We start from the raw sequence: 15,660 nt of genomic DNA on the forward strand, positions 1-15,660 counted from the left end.
AAGAAAATACTGCAAAAGCTGCTAGTGTAGCACCTGACACATAGAATGCACACAATAAATATTGTCTGTTATCATTATTATCACAGTATGGGTTTTTCAATCTTTTTGTTTTAATATCAGCAAGAGAGCAGGGTTCAAAAGCCCTCGAACAAGATAGCAGGTTATAATAGAGAAACTGCAAATAATTCAGTATGGTTATAGCATAGATATCAAGGGGGATGAGAAGCTCTCCAAATATGAAGCAGAAGAGATAGGCATGAACCTGGTCATGCTAAGGAACTGTGATTTTATTTTACATATGTTGAAGAGGGAAGGGCCCTTAAGAATTGTCATCAGAAGATACCAGGATCAAATTTATACGTTCAAAAATTATTCTGACAGTAATGCACAGCATGAATTACAAGAGCAACTGGAGATATGGAGCCAGTGTGGAATCTATTACAATAGCCTAGATCAGAGATAATGAGGCTCCGAGTTAAAAGAGAGGTCAAGAGAGAGTTTGGGCTCCAGTAATAGCAGAGTAGGTTGTATCAGATTAGCTTTCCCACAGATAACAATAATAAACTCTAGACAAATCTTTTTTAAACTACTATTTGAAAAATGACCAACCACTTGAATGCATTGAACAAAACCAGGCAGAAACTAGAAGATATTTGACTCTTAAAAATAAGAGAATCTCCCAGGTTTGGACCCAAAATTCTATGTCCTATTCCCTGAGAACAATCCTCAGTTCTTGTGTCACAGAATGGCTTGAATTAAAGCGGAAAGTCATATCATTTTTTTCTTGAAGTGTCAGAAAACAGAGTTTGTACTTGCCAGAGCAGCTGAGAATTGCAGAGAGAAGTATGGTAAAAAGGGAACTATGGAGTGAGCTCCTAAAATCTTTGATTAACCCTGAACGTCACATGCGTGGGGGTACTCCAAGGACGTGGCAAAAACAAACAAACAAACAAACAAAACAGCTAGAATGCTAAAAATCCTGAACAGAGATTTTAGCTGCTGCCCCCTGCTGCCCAGGGAAGACAGGGTTTATAGTTTGAGTACTGCCAATAAAAGGGGTAAATATCCCAAAGTTTCCACTGAAATCCCAGAAGACAGGGATGCCTGGGTGGTTCAGTTGGTTAAGTGTCTGCCTTTGGCTCAGGTCATTACCCCAAGGTCCTGAGATTGAGCCCCACATTGGGTTCCCTGCTCAGTGGGGAATCTGCTTCCCCTCACTCATTCTCTCTCTCTCTGTGAAGTAAGTCAATTGGAGAAGGACAATCATTATATGGTTTCACTCATACGGGGAATATAAAAAATAATGAAAGGGATTATAGGACAAAGGAGAGAAAATGAGTGGGAAAAATCAGAGAGGGTGACAAAACATGAGAGACTCCTTAACTCTGGGAAATGAACAAGGGGTAGTGGAAGGGAGGTAGGTGGGGGGATGGGATAACTGGGTGATGGGCACTGAGGGGGCACTCGATGGGATGAGCACTGGGTGTTATACTATATGTTGGCAAATCGAACTCCACTAAAAAAAATATACAAAAATAAAAAAGAACCAAAGTCAACAACTCTAAAGCCCTTGAAAGCACCCTGAAATAAACGTCAGAGCTGCTACAAAAGCTTCAACCACCCACCTCTTCATCATCTAATTTAATTTAACCTGCTTTTGGTCATAAGCAGCTATCCAGAAAAAATGAAATAGGACTTCTCTTTGCTGAGGTTTTTGCTATGCTTACTATTAAAACAACATTGCTCTCTAAAAAATCTAAATAAATAAATAAATAATAAAGTCTTTTTTAAGAATCTTTAAAATAAAAGAAATCCCAGAAGACAATTTACTTTGGAGTAGAGACTATTTTGAAAGATGAAAGGGCTTACCCTAAGACTAAGGGCAAAATTGAAATAGATACACCCTTAAAAAAGTATAAAACCAAAAGAGATCCAAAATAAACAAACCCCAAATTCTTCAATGTCTATTTGGCTAGTAATTCATAGTTGCTTTCAGGGTATTCATAAAGTAGCATCAGCCCAGGGCTCTTCTTTTAAGCGTGGCTCCTGTTTTGGCTCTTTGGGATTTCACTTGGTTCCTTTTGAGCTCGGCCATGTATTTAAAAGAATATTTGTGATCTTTTATCCAGTATTTTCAGGTGTGCCCCCACAAGTTCAGTGTTATCAATCAGTGATTTATTTGTCCACTAGAACAAAAATCACTCTTTATACAGATGCAATGAAATGCCGGGACACCTGCACCCCGATGTTTCTAGCAGCAACATCCACAATAGCCAAACTGTGGAAGGAGCCTCAGTGTCCATTGAAAGATGAATGGATAAAGAAGCTGTGGTCTATGTATACAATGGAATATTACTCAGCCATTAGAGACGACAAATACCCACCATTTGCTTCAACGTGGATAGAACAAGAGGGTGTTTTGCTGAGTGAAATAAGTCAATCGGAGAAGGACAAACATTATATGATCTCATTCATTTGGGGAATATAAATAATAGTGAAAGGGAATATAAGGGAAGGGAGAAGAAATGTGTGGGAAATGTCAGAAAGGGAGACAGAGCATGAAGACTCCTAACTCTGGGAAGCGAACTGGGGGTGGTGGAAGGGGAGGAGGGCGGGGGGTGGGTGGGGGTGAATGGGTGATGGGCACTGAGGGGGGCACTTGATGGGATGAGCACTGGGTGTTATTCTGTATGTTGGCAAATTGAACATCGATAAAAAATAAATTTATGGGATCCCTGGGTGGCGCAGCAGTTTGGCGCCTGCCTTTGGCCCAGGGCGCGATCCTGGAGACCCGGGATCGAATCCCACATCAGGCTCCCGGTGTATGGAGCCCGCTTCTCTCTCTGCCTATGTCTCTGCCTCTCTCTCTCTCTCTGTGTGTGCCTATCATAAATAAATAAAAAAATTTAAAAAAAAAATAAATTTATTATTAAAAAAATCACTCTTTAGAAGACAAAATCAAATCTACAGCTTTTACACTGTATAATCCATAAGGTCAAAGATAAAATAAAAATTAGTAGACATGTGAAGAAACAAGAAAATGTGACCCAATGTTGAGAAACAGAAGTCAATATAAACCAATGGAAGATAAGTCATACGTTGGAATTGGTAAAGAAGGACTTTAAAGATTTTTTTTTTTATAAACAGGAATGGGAAAAAAATGGCTGTAATAATTGGATGAATAGAGTATCTCAACAAAAAAATAGAAAATGATTAGAAATAAAAAAAATAGAAGAAAACTGATGGGAGAGGTGTTTAAGATGGCATAGACTTGTTTCTCCTGGACAAGATGATATAGACTCAATGATAAGATAAACCCAGGAAATAATGCAAGGGATAATCAAAAGAAAACTCCACTTCTAGGTATGTTCCCAATAGAAATTACATATATATGTCCAATAGACATGTATAAGACAAAAGACAATGTTTACAACAGCACTATTTATAATAGCCCCAAACCAAAACCAACCCAAATGTCCATCAACAGTTGAGTGAACAAATAAATTGTATATTCACACTATGGGATACTATGTAGCAATGGAGAATGAATGGATTATTGCTACACACCACAACATGGATGGATGATTCTCACAAGTACAATATTGGGTGAAAGAGGCCAGACATAAAAGAATACATACTATATGATTCCATTCTATAAAGTTCTAAAACAGATAAATTAGTCTATGATGTTAGAAGTTAGGATAGCATTATCTTTGGGAGAGAGTGAATACTTTTCTGTTTATATCACACTTCATTAAAAATCATCTTAAAAATAGTATCAAAGGATCCCTGGGTGGCGCAGCGGTTTGGCGCCTGCCTTTGGCCCAGGGCGCGATCCTGGAGACCCAGGATCGAATCCCACGTCGGGCTCCCGGTGCATGGAGCCTGCTTCTCCCTCTGCCTGTGTCTCTGCCTCTCTCTCTCTCTGTGACTATCATAAACAAATAAAAATTTAAAAAAAAAAAATAGTATCAAAAGATAGAAAAATGAGTGTGTTCCAGGTCTGGATGTGAAAAAGTAAGTCATGAGAGGACATTGGTATTTTAACATTTAATTATTTGTTGCTTTTAATTTTGTTGATAGTGTACCTTAAAACTGGTTATGTAATTGCTTAAAATTTAGAGGATATTAAAAGTAAATCCAAAGACAAAACTGCACAGGGCCTTTTTAAAAGGATAGTGTGATGTTTGGTGGCAAATCTCTCCTTCAACCAAAAGAGGAAGGTATTGTCAGTATCTCATGTACAATGTTGCCAGTAATGGAAGGTATATTCCCATTTCTATAGTTTGATAACTCCCAAATTTGTCTCCTCTGACCTCACCCCATACTCCTAGATAGGAGATACCACATATATCCTGTTTCACATCCTCACTTGGATGTCTAATAGGCATCTTGAACATAATATGTTCAACATAGAACTTCTGATTTTCCCTTCAAACCAGTTTCTCGGGCAGCCCTGGTGGCTCAGCAGTTTAGTGCCGCCTTCGGCCCAGGGCATGATCCTGGAGACCCGGGATCGAATCCCACATGGGCTCCCTGCATGGAGCCTGCTTCTGCTTCTCCCTCTGCCTGTGTCTCTGCCTCTCTCTCTCTCTCTCTGTCCTCATGAATAAATAAATAAAATCTAAAAAAAAAAACAGTTTCTCTTCATCTCAGTCCCAGTGAGTTGTGGTACTATACACATGGACACTAAAGTCAGAAATGTGGATGTAATCCTAATTGTCTCCTTTTCCCTCCATTGGCACATTCTTTCAAATCCACTGCAAATTATATATGGAATTCGTTCACTGCTTTCCATCTCTACTGTAACCCATTTCTAAGACCCCAGAGGCTGAGCTATCTCCTGCCCAAGCTATTCCCACAGCTTCCTTGTTTATCTACCTGCTTCTACTCTTGACTCTTTCTGCACACAGAATGGATTGCACACAGCTAAGAATCTGCCCATACTCTAGAATGAAACCCTAACTCCTAATCATGTCCTACAATGCCTAGACACTGATTCAAAGCTCGAAGAGGACTGATTAAGTGGATAACACATGACCCTTCTGTAAATGAGGATCTGCTACTCAGTTCCAATAGATTGTCAAATGAGTCCTTGCCAAATGAGGACTCACTGTTTTCAGATCTTACATTTTCTTCCCCCAAGAGAACTGGAAATCTAGGTCTAGATGTGAGATCTTCTGATTAAAAATCAATAATTAAAAATTATTGGCAATTAAAAACAGAATAAAAATAAACACAAACAAGAAAAAACATTGTTCAAAACATTGGCCACACTCCTCTGCCTGCCACTAGTTTGCAACTGGTCTTTGTTCTAGGTGATTGGGTCCCTGGTTGACTCTCCAGCTGGCCCTTTTTCTGATTTCGCTCCCAGGCTTACTAGGTATAGCAGACACTCTCAGCAATTTCTCATATCCCTCAGATCTGTCATTTCAGTGCACTTTTACTTTCCGTTGACCAATATCTGCATTTTTGTGCTGGCTGCTTTTTCTGGGAGGCTTGGAAGGTCACTCTGTTCATGGAGAACAGTGATCAACCAGTGACTCTGGGAGTTTGAGCATAAGTACTTCAACTCTCTTACACCGTGAATGGGGTAATTTTGAGACATGTTTTGTCCATTTCCAAGTGTTTCCCTGAGGTATTAGGGCTGTAGCCACTGTGCAGCTGGCTTATTAACATACCCTTTACCAGCTGCCTTTCTTTCCCTGTGTCATTTTCTCACTGACCTACTGGTATTCACCACATATCCCAATAAACTACCAGCACTCAAATTCTTGTCTCAGGTTCTGCATCTGGGTGAAATAAAACTGAGATAATGGCCATCTTCCATTTTCTCCAACAGGTCAAGCTTGTTCCTGCTCCAAGTCCTGCCTTTGCTATTTCCTCTGCTTCCATGGTCTTCCTTCAGATGTTTGCATAGCTTATCTACCACCACACCACACCTCCCCCCGCCCCCGCTATTTCCGTTCAAAAGTCACCTCTGCAGATAGACCATTCAAGACCACCCAAACTGTAATAGTTTCTCTTTGTCTTTCACTGTCTATCAGTTTTATTTTTTCTGTGAACTTTTCACTATCTGAAATTATCTTGTTAATTGACTTGTTCATGTGTTTATTGTCTATTTACCTTCAAAACTAGCTCCATAAGAATAGGAATCTTGTCTGACTTGTTCACTGCCCTCTCATGAATGCAGGGCACTAAATAAATGAGGAAATGGTGAATTTTCACAATTCTTGATTTCCCTTAGTACTTCCTTCCCTGATTCTCTATTCTTAACCTAACCCTTAGGCTGCCACAAAGTTGGAGCAGGCAGGCAGAGGTCCATTTTCCTACTGATGGGTAACCTGAATCTTTCTATCAATTTGTGTCTTTAGAAGTGCTCATGAATACATTTGAGTACATCTCAGCTGTGAATTCCTTTCTTCTAAGTCTTAGTTATATCTTTGACTTTTTTTTTACTTCTTTGTATTAAAAATCCCAGTTTACTTTATTTTCTGCTCTCACTTTTCACACTGGCACATTGACAGTTGAGGTTGGAAGCACCATTCCCAATTTCTTTCCCAGTCATTTTCTTCTACAAATCACTGGGTGTCTCTCACTATTATTTTTCTGTTGCTGACATGCCTGTTGTTGTCTATAGTATTTGGCCTTATGGTCTGATATGGGCATGTTTTGCACCCCTCCCCCATTTCCAGTTAAAGTCATCTTGATCAGATCGGCAAGTCTCCAGGCAACCACATTCTTCCCTAGTGAGATGCACTCGATCCTTAGCCAAAAGCCTATCATTTCAGTATCTTAAGCCATCATCCATAAAAAAAAAAAAACAACCACCCCACAAATCTGCACAGCTCCAACCCTTCCCTGCATCTCCAGCTGTGCTGGCTTCAGCCACCCCCACACCTGGCCTTAAGGGACCTCCGACCTCCCAAGCTAGCCCTGTGTAGCAGCTGAGATGTAGACAAATCCTATTTCCTTCGGTTCAGATGAGACAATATTGGAATTTCTCAAAAGGAAATTTGCTAGGAAACCAAGTGAAAAACAAACCGGAGAGGGGGAAAAATACAAAAGCTTAGGAAAAGATACATTACAGAGTCCTGATTCCTTATCCTGAGATAACTATACTCTGACTACAGATTAGCTTGGCTGGCACAGCTAACAGGGCACACAGGATATGAGAATATAATCCTTCAATCTTTTCACAAAGGACTGATGGAGATGGGGCAAGGGAGAAACTTGCAAGAAGGCAGAAAGAGCTTTTGTCTATCTAGACTTTTTCATTCTGTGAAAACGGTACCGAGGAAGTGTGTGAGTTACTCCAACAGTTTTGGGAGGGGCAGGAAAACCCATTTCCTAGCTCTTCTTGCCCTGGAAGCTGCCTACAATCTTGCTCAACTTATTTATTGGTTTGATAGTTCTTTTTTTTTTAATATATTTTTTATTTTTTTTATTTATTTATGATAGTCACAGAGAGAGAGAGAGAGAGAGAGAGAGAGAGAGACATAGGCAGAAGGAGAAGCAGGCTCCATGCACCTGGAGCCTGACGTGGGACTCGATCCAGGGTCTCCAGGATCGCGCCCTGGGCCAAAGGCAGGAGCCAAACCGCTGCGCCACCCAGGGATCCCTGATAGTTCTTTAGTAGATTCTTTAGGATGTTCTATATACAAAATCATGTCGTCTGCAAATAGAGGTAGTTTTACTTTTTTCCAAACTGCATGTCTTTTATTTGGTTTTCTTTCCCAATTTCCCTAGAACTTGCAGTACAGTATTGAAAAAGATTGGCAAGAGTAGACATTTGTGTCTTCTTGGTTTTAGCAGGAAGCTTTCAGTCTTTCACTATTAAGTATGATGGATGTTACCTGTTGGTTTCAGGTAGATGCAGTCTCACTAAGTCTTTCAGTGACCAATACTTTATTATAAAGCTCTGTTATACTTTTTGCATTTTCTTTCATCTTATTTTTAGCCTTCTTTATTTTTTGTGCATTTTCTTTCAAGAAATCAAATTTGTCTCTACAGTGGTAGAGAAATCAAGAGGAAAAAGGCTTGATTTTCATACATTCATCTGTTCAGCAAGCATTTATTAATTGCGTACTATGTACTAATACTATCCTAGGTTCCTGGGAATACAACACTAAATAAAATAAAGTCCCTATCTTTAAGGAGCTTGCATTTTAGTGATGAACTTAGATAGTAAGTAAATAGTCGATAGAATTGCAAAGATAGATAAGTTCTGAGAAGGAAGAAAGTTGGGTGCTGTGGTACAGAGAGCCCTGAGGGCTACTTTATAGTGAGAGGTTAGGGAAGCTTCTCTGAAAAGGTGACATTTTGGCTAAGATCTGAATACTAATAAGAAGCACGCCATTGAAAGAGGTTAGAGAAGAACATTCGAGCAGAACGAACAAGTGCAAAGGCCTAGAGGCAAGAATAAATCTGATGGATGTAGAAGAAGGCAACTAGGAAGGCAGCCCAATGTGGCTGGAGTAGAGAGAGGAAGGGAGACAGTAGGAGGTGGAGAGGACAAAGAAATCACCAGGCAAGGACACTGGAATTTACTGAGTGTGATGGGGAGATACTGGAGGGTGTTAAACAGGGGACACTTTAGTCAAATTTAACTTAGTAAAAACAAAACAAATCTCTGGCTGATGTAGCTGTATATCAGGCTTTGTAAAGCTTGGGTTTCATTTCAGTTGGTTCAAAAAGTCAGGGTAGTTAAAGAGCTCCTGTTTTTTTTTTAATTTTTATTTATTTATGATAGTCACATACACAGAGAGAGAGAGAGAGAGAGAGAGAGAGGCAGAGGGAGAAGCAGGCTCCATGCACCAGGAGCCTGATGTGGGATTTGATCCTGAGTCTCCAGGATCGCGCCCTGGGCCAAAGGCAGGCACCAAACCACTGCGCCACCCAGGGATCCCAACTCCTGTTAATTTCTGCAGCCTCACCTCACACAGCAGCCAGAGAGATTCTTCTAAAAGATAAGTCAGATCATGTCATTTCTCTCCTTAAAACGCTCCCATTGCTCCCTATTTCTCTGAAAGTAAATACCCTCTCAATGGCCTTCAAGGCTCTACAATATCTGCCCCACCCCGTGCCTCGCTGCCCTCCTCACTTTTCACTCTCAACCTCACTCTCCTCCAGCCATATATCAGCTTCCTTGGCTATTCCTCAAGCAAGCCAAACATGTTCCCATCATAGGGCCTTTGTACTGGTTGTTCCCTTACTCTGGAATGCTTTCCTCCAGATAACTGCTCAAGTACTGCCTTGTCAGAGAGGCCTTCCTTGACTGACATTGTTTCTTCTCTTCCTTCATCTACCACTCTCACTTGTTTGCTTGTTCTATTCCAGGCACATGGACCTGTTTGCTATTGTTCCCTGAGCTCAGCAAGTATACTTTCAAACCTGAGAGCCTTTGCCACTCCCGGCATAATGGCCTTCATTTAGGTACAATACCAATAGGACAGAAACTAGGGGTCAGACAAAAGGAAAAGTGTGGGGATCCCTGGGTGGCGCAGCAGTTTGGTGCCTGCCTTTGGCCCAGGGCGCGAACCTGGAGACCCGGGATCGAGTCCCGCGTCGGGCTCCCGGTGCATGGAGCCTGCTTCTCCCTCTGCCTGTGTCTCTGCCTCTCTCTCTCTCTCTCTCTCTGTGTGAATGTCATGAATTAAAAAGAAATTAAAAAAAAGGAAAAGTGTGAAGAAAGTGACAATATGAGTTCTGAGTGATTTTCTGAGTCAGTTTATGATGATTATAGAAGTTTTTCTGGTTTCAACTCTCTACTGTGAATTTTTATTTTTATTTTTTATTTAAAAACAGTAGATATTCGTAATAATAACTTTAGAAAATAAAAAAATGTCTGGCAGTTTCTCAAAAAGTTAAATATAGAGTTACTATATAATAACAATTCTACTCCTAGGTATCTACCTAAGAGAAATAAAAACATATGTCAAAACAAAGACTTGTACTCTAATATTTATGATAGCATTATTCACAATAACCAAATAGTATAAACAACCCAAATGTCTATCAATAGATGAATGGATAAATAAAAGTGGTATATCTTTAAAATGTAATATTATGGGGTACCTGAGTGGCTCAGTGGTTGTGTCTGCCTTTGGCTCAGGTCGTGATCCCCGAGTCCTAGAATTAAGTCCTGCATCAGGCTCCTTGCCTTCTCCTCCCTCTCCTTCTGCCTATGTCTCTGTATCTTTCTCTGTGTGTGTCTCTCATGAATAAATAAATAAAATCTTTTTTTTATGATAGTCACAGAGAGAGAGAGAGAGAGAGGCAGAGACACAGGCAGAGGGAGAAGCAGGCTCCATGCACCGGGAGCCCGACGCGGGACTCGATCCCAGGTCTCCAGGATCGAGCCCTGGGCCAAAGGCAGGCGCTAAACCGCTGCGCCACCCAGGGATCCCAAATAAATAAAATCCTTTTAAAAAAATAAAATGAAATGAAATGTTACTTGGCCATAAAAAGGGATAACGTACTGACTGACACATGGTACAACATGCATGAAACTTGAAAACATTATGCTAAGTGAAAGAAACAAATCATGGAGGCCACATATTGTATGACTCCATTTATATGAATTGTCCAGAAAAGGAAAATCCATAGAGACAAGACAGAAAGTTGATTAGTGGTATCATGTGGAGTGATTACTAAGGAGTATGAGTTTTCTTTTAGAAGGAATGAAAATATTTTTAAATTGATTGTTGTAGTTGCACAACTTTGTTAGTATACTAAAAACAACTAAATTGTAGACTTTAAACTGAATTTTATGATATGTCAATTATATATTGATAAAGCTATTATTTAAAATAATAAATATTTAAGGATTTCAATATCAAAGTTCTCTCAAGAGTCATACCCTCTGGTATATTTTGAGGGGGGTAGGAGGTTTGTCTCATGTCTACCACTGAGTTGTACACTGAGTAATGCTTTTCTGTTCCACATGCTTATCCTTGCTACTATTGCCCTTTGCTTCACCATGTCACCACCTATATATACATCCTGAACTATAGTTCCCTCACTGAGAGGCCTCACTGAGTGGGAGAACAGGGTACAGGACATCCCCTTTGAAACCCTATCCCTTTATTCAACATACTTCACCACAAAAGGCTAAGTGTGCATATTGGACTTTACTGAGAATTTGGAATGATGGAGGGAAGTTACATTTTCCCCAAGAGGAAAGGCCAGGGCAGAGATGCTAACCTTGTATTCATAGTCCTGATGATCCTTGGACTCAAGCTAATGCCTTTGGACTTCCAACAACGGGTTTTGTCTCTATTACTGTAGACTTCCATGGACTTCCTGAGTTAATGGCATTTATCACAGATCTACTAACCTCCTAAGGGGGTACAGTTGAGAGGCAAATAGGTACAGTAATCCTCTCTTATCCATGGTTTCAATTCTGCAGTTTCAGTTACCTGTAGTCAACAGTGGTCTGGAAGTAGATGATCCTCCTCACGTATGGTCAGAAGGTCATTAGTAGCCTAATGCTCCTAGTTACAATGTCTACGTCATTCACCTCATTTGGTTTCATTACATAGTCATTTTATCATTCACATCATCACAAGAGTGAGTACAGTACAATACAATATAATTGCTATATTTTATTACTGTTGTTAATCTCTTACTATAATTTGTAAATTAAACTTTATCATAGGTAGGTATGTACAGGAAAAAACACATAGTGTGTATAGGGTTCAGTACTATTCCATGATTTCAGGCATCTACCAGGGGCCTTGGAATGTATCTCCAAGCATGGGGGCGGGGGTGGGGTGGGTGGGCAGGGATGATAAGGGAGGTTTATTGTAAGGGAAAGATAGTTTGTTCCTTATGCGTAGGCAGTAGCCCCCTCAGAAAAGATTCCATGATATTTCTAGCCACATTACATCCATGTCTTAATAGAACATGCCAACACCTCTCTTTTCTGCCTTTACTATGAGTAAAGATCAGTAAGTCATTATTCCATCACATTCTACTGACCTGTCCATACACACACACACACACACACACACACACACACACACACACGAACAATCTTACCCTGAGGCTATGCAAGAAGGAGTCTTATCTGAGACAAACTAGCCTAGACTACTGAACCAGCCATACTCCTAGACACCCTATAATTAAGAGTCTGCTGGTCACTTGACTTTATCTCTTGGTCACACTGATATAGAGACTAGTACAGAATACATTTGAGACAGTGCATGAGGATATAGGTTGGAGAGAGAGATACTCTTAGTTGATAGTAGCTTAGTGAGCAGGCCAAAAGAGGACCCTGTGCTGTGTGGCCTGAACCCATGTCTGGAAAACATTCTAGCTGCTAGTGACAGGAAAATGGGGTAGGCTCAGGCATAACCCTAATTTTATCTGAGCCTCACACTGAGTCGGGAAATGTCCTGGCTATCAAAGAAACTATAGAGAAGGTAGTGGTACCCAGTTTTTAAAAAAAATGTATGCTTGGTCTTTGGGAGTATTGGGGAATTTGGTCTAGTAGGCCCAGTACACTGATCTGGCCCAGGCTTGACCTAGTCATGGCAGAATTTATTGGAAAAACCCCAATCTTTCTCATGCTAAAGTGCACATAGAAGATGATAGCACTTGTATAGTGCAATGAATTAAATGAAGTCTACTCATAGTCAGAGTTGGCTGCTTCAGGCTCCAGCTGCCTCAGGTTCTGCCCAGCTACCTAAGGCTGAGGGATTTTTTTAAAATTTTTTTAAGATTTATTTATTTATTTATGATAGACAGAGAGAGAGAGAGAGAGAGAGAGAGGCAGAGACACAGGAGGAGGGAGAAGCAGGCTCCATGCTGGGAGCCCGATGCGGGACCCGATGCGGGACTCGATCCCGGGACTCCAGGATCGCACCCTGGGCCAAAGGCAGGCACTAAACTGCTGAGCCACCCAGGGATCCCCAAGGCTGAGGGATTAATATCTGTGTTGCAGCTCACAGTTTGGGAAGCTCTGCTTTATTGAAGGGCATTTGCTTCTGATGGCACCTATGCCCTGGAAGCTCAGAAATAAGTAATATAAACCATTACTCCCTGATCATGTGCCTGTTTGACCTAGGACATAACTATCTTAAGATCTACAAACATCATTTCCTGGAGCAATTGAGAGCCTGAACTTTATCTCCAAGTGCTACCAACATTATCGTAGGGCCAGGTTTGTGGCCAGATAACCCACTTTGCAAGTAAATTGTCACCTACCTGAGAGATGTTTTTGGAACAAGAAATGGAAATGCTACTCCTTATCAGATCTTCAACTGATTTTTGGGTCTTTTTTTAAACAAAGATTTTATTTATTTATTTGGGAGAGAGAGAGAGCATGCAAGTAGGGGGAAGGACAGAAGGCGAGGGAGAGAAAAAATCTCAAGCAGACTCCATGCTGAGAATGGAGCCCAATGTGGGGCTTGATCCATCAACTCTGAGATCATGATCTGAGCTGAAATCCAGAGCCAGACATTCAACCAACTGAGCCACCCAAGCACCCCTGATTTTTGAGTCTTATAGTCAGGATGCTCATCTTTGAGAAGTGAAAGGACTTACACTCTGATTTAGGAGTCTAGACATAATATCCATGTATAAAATCTATGGCAGAGGTTTATTTAATCTTCAAATCTCTCCAGGGGCATTGGCTTTTTTTTTTTTTTTGTAAAAGATTAATAGAGATTTCTGGTTATGGTAACTCTCCAGTAGTTAAAGGCAATGATGTTATAAAAGGAGCCCAAGTATTTATAAACCTGAACCTACTGGGTAGCTATGTATAGCCTCATTTGAGTTGGAGTTCCCCTAAAAATGTTATTTCAGAACCACTGGGGGGTAATATAAGGTATTATATTAGTAATATAATTGCTATGAATGAACCTTCATTGTTCTGTCACCTAAACAATGAGATCTTTTATTCTTGTTGGATCTAGGGCCCTAAATTTGTATTAATTCCTCCCTAAACCTATTTCCCTTTTAGTTCTTGGGCTCAGTTATAGTGAGATACTGCAACAACACCACCTGCAGGTCATACAGAAGAAATGCATATTGAAAGCTTGGAATTTGAATTTTAGATTTTTGACTGAAAGAGTAGCAATTTTTAAATCTTGCTGTACATCAGAATGGCTGAGAAGAAAAAAACAGCCAAGAAAAGAAATATAAAGACAAACACAGAAATCCTAGGGCCTAACTTAGACTTCCTAAATCAGAAACTCTGGGGATGGAGGCCAGGATTAATTATTTCAAAATAGTTCTGATGCCACTGAGCTTTAGGAACCACTGGTTTAGTTAACAGTAGACTAAGTGCCAACAGTATTTGAATAGCAAACTCCCAAGTGATCAAGAACATATGACAGATTTGGGGCTTACAGGCTATCACTGAAAGTTTGTAATCTTTATCTCAAGCCCATTCATGCCCCTCACCATTATTTGTACAAGGCAATGAGTCATCATTGGACTATGGGTATAGCTGAGAATTTTTTTGTTTTTAAAATTTTATATTTTAATTTAACACATAGGATTTCTAGTTTCCAGTCCAGTATACAAGGAGCTCAGAAGTCACCACAGCATCTTGGCAAAAAAAAGATGAAGAAACTGAAAAATCAACAACTCTTCTTTGAACCGTCAGAGAAGTGAGATCACTGGGAAGACGGTTGCCTCCAAACTTGGAAAGACAGATGGACAGGTGGAAACAGAATCACAACCTACCAGTACTAATACCAGAAACTAATAAGCAGAAACCTCTGGGGGGAGCCAGTGCCAGGCTAGAAAATCTGAACTGTAATTGATAAATTACTGGAGGCTTAGACTGACAAGTCTGAAAGTTAAAAATTCCAGGGGGACCAAGTCATAGCAGGGTACCTATGCATTTGAGAATTTTAGTTCTAGGAGTTCTACCAGGTTCTCACAGCAAAATATTCCTTTGTGCTTCCAGCGGGAGGAGAGGGAAAGGAACCATTTTGAGATATACCAGAGCCTTCTGTTCTTCACAAGGTATGCCTTCAGGACAAATTACTTAACCACAGCCTAACCTGCTGGGATATTAACAGAACTTAAATTACAAGGAGAAGAGAAATATCCAACTCCAACCAGCACTCATCTTCCATGTGGGAGAAGGGAAATACCCAACTCCAGTCCCCTCTAGCCCTTTTGTTCCACCTAATGGGGAGGGGATGACTGAGAAACACTGGTGAAGTTCAGTTTAGAAGTGTAGGCTGAACAAAAGATTGAGCCCTAATCATAGGACTCTAGAGCACTTTACTCCCTCTCATGCAATTTACCATTATTTTACTAAAGACCCACTTATCATAGCTCCTTTTATCCAGTACATCATGTCTACCTTTCAACAAAAAATTACCAAGCATATTATTTTGAGGTATTTTTCCTCTAGATTTATTCTGTTGAGAGTTTTTATTATGAATCACTATTGTAATTTGTCAAATGCTTTTTCAGCTTCTGTTGGAGGATATTATGGTTTTATCCTTTCTCTTTATAATACGATGTATCATGTTGATTGATTTGCAAATACTGAATAAACCTTGCATCACTGGAATAAATCCAACTGTATCATGCTAAGTATTTTTAATGTAGTGTTGGATTCACTTTGCTAATATTTTGTTGAGAATTTTTGCATTTATATTTATCAGACATATTGGCTTGTAGTTTTCTTTTTTT

This window comes from Canis lupus, chromosome X, assembly GCF_048164855.1.
Source record: "Canis lupus baileyi chromosome X, mCanLup2.hap1, whole genome shotgun sequence".
Taxonomy (NCBI): Eukaryota; Metazoa; Chordata; class Mammalia; order Carnivora; family Canidae; genus Canis; species Canis lupus.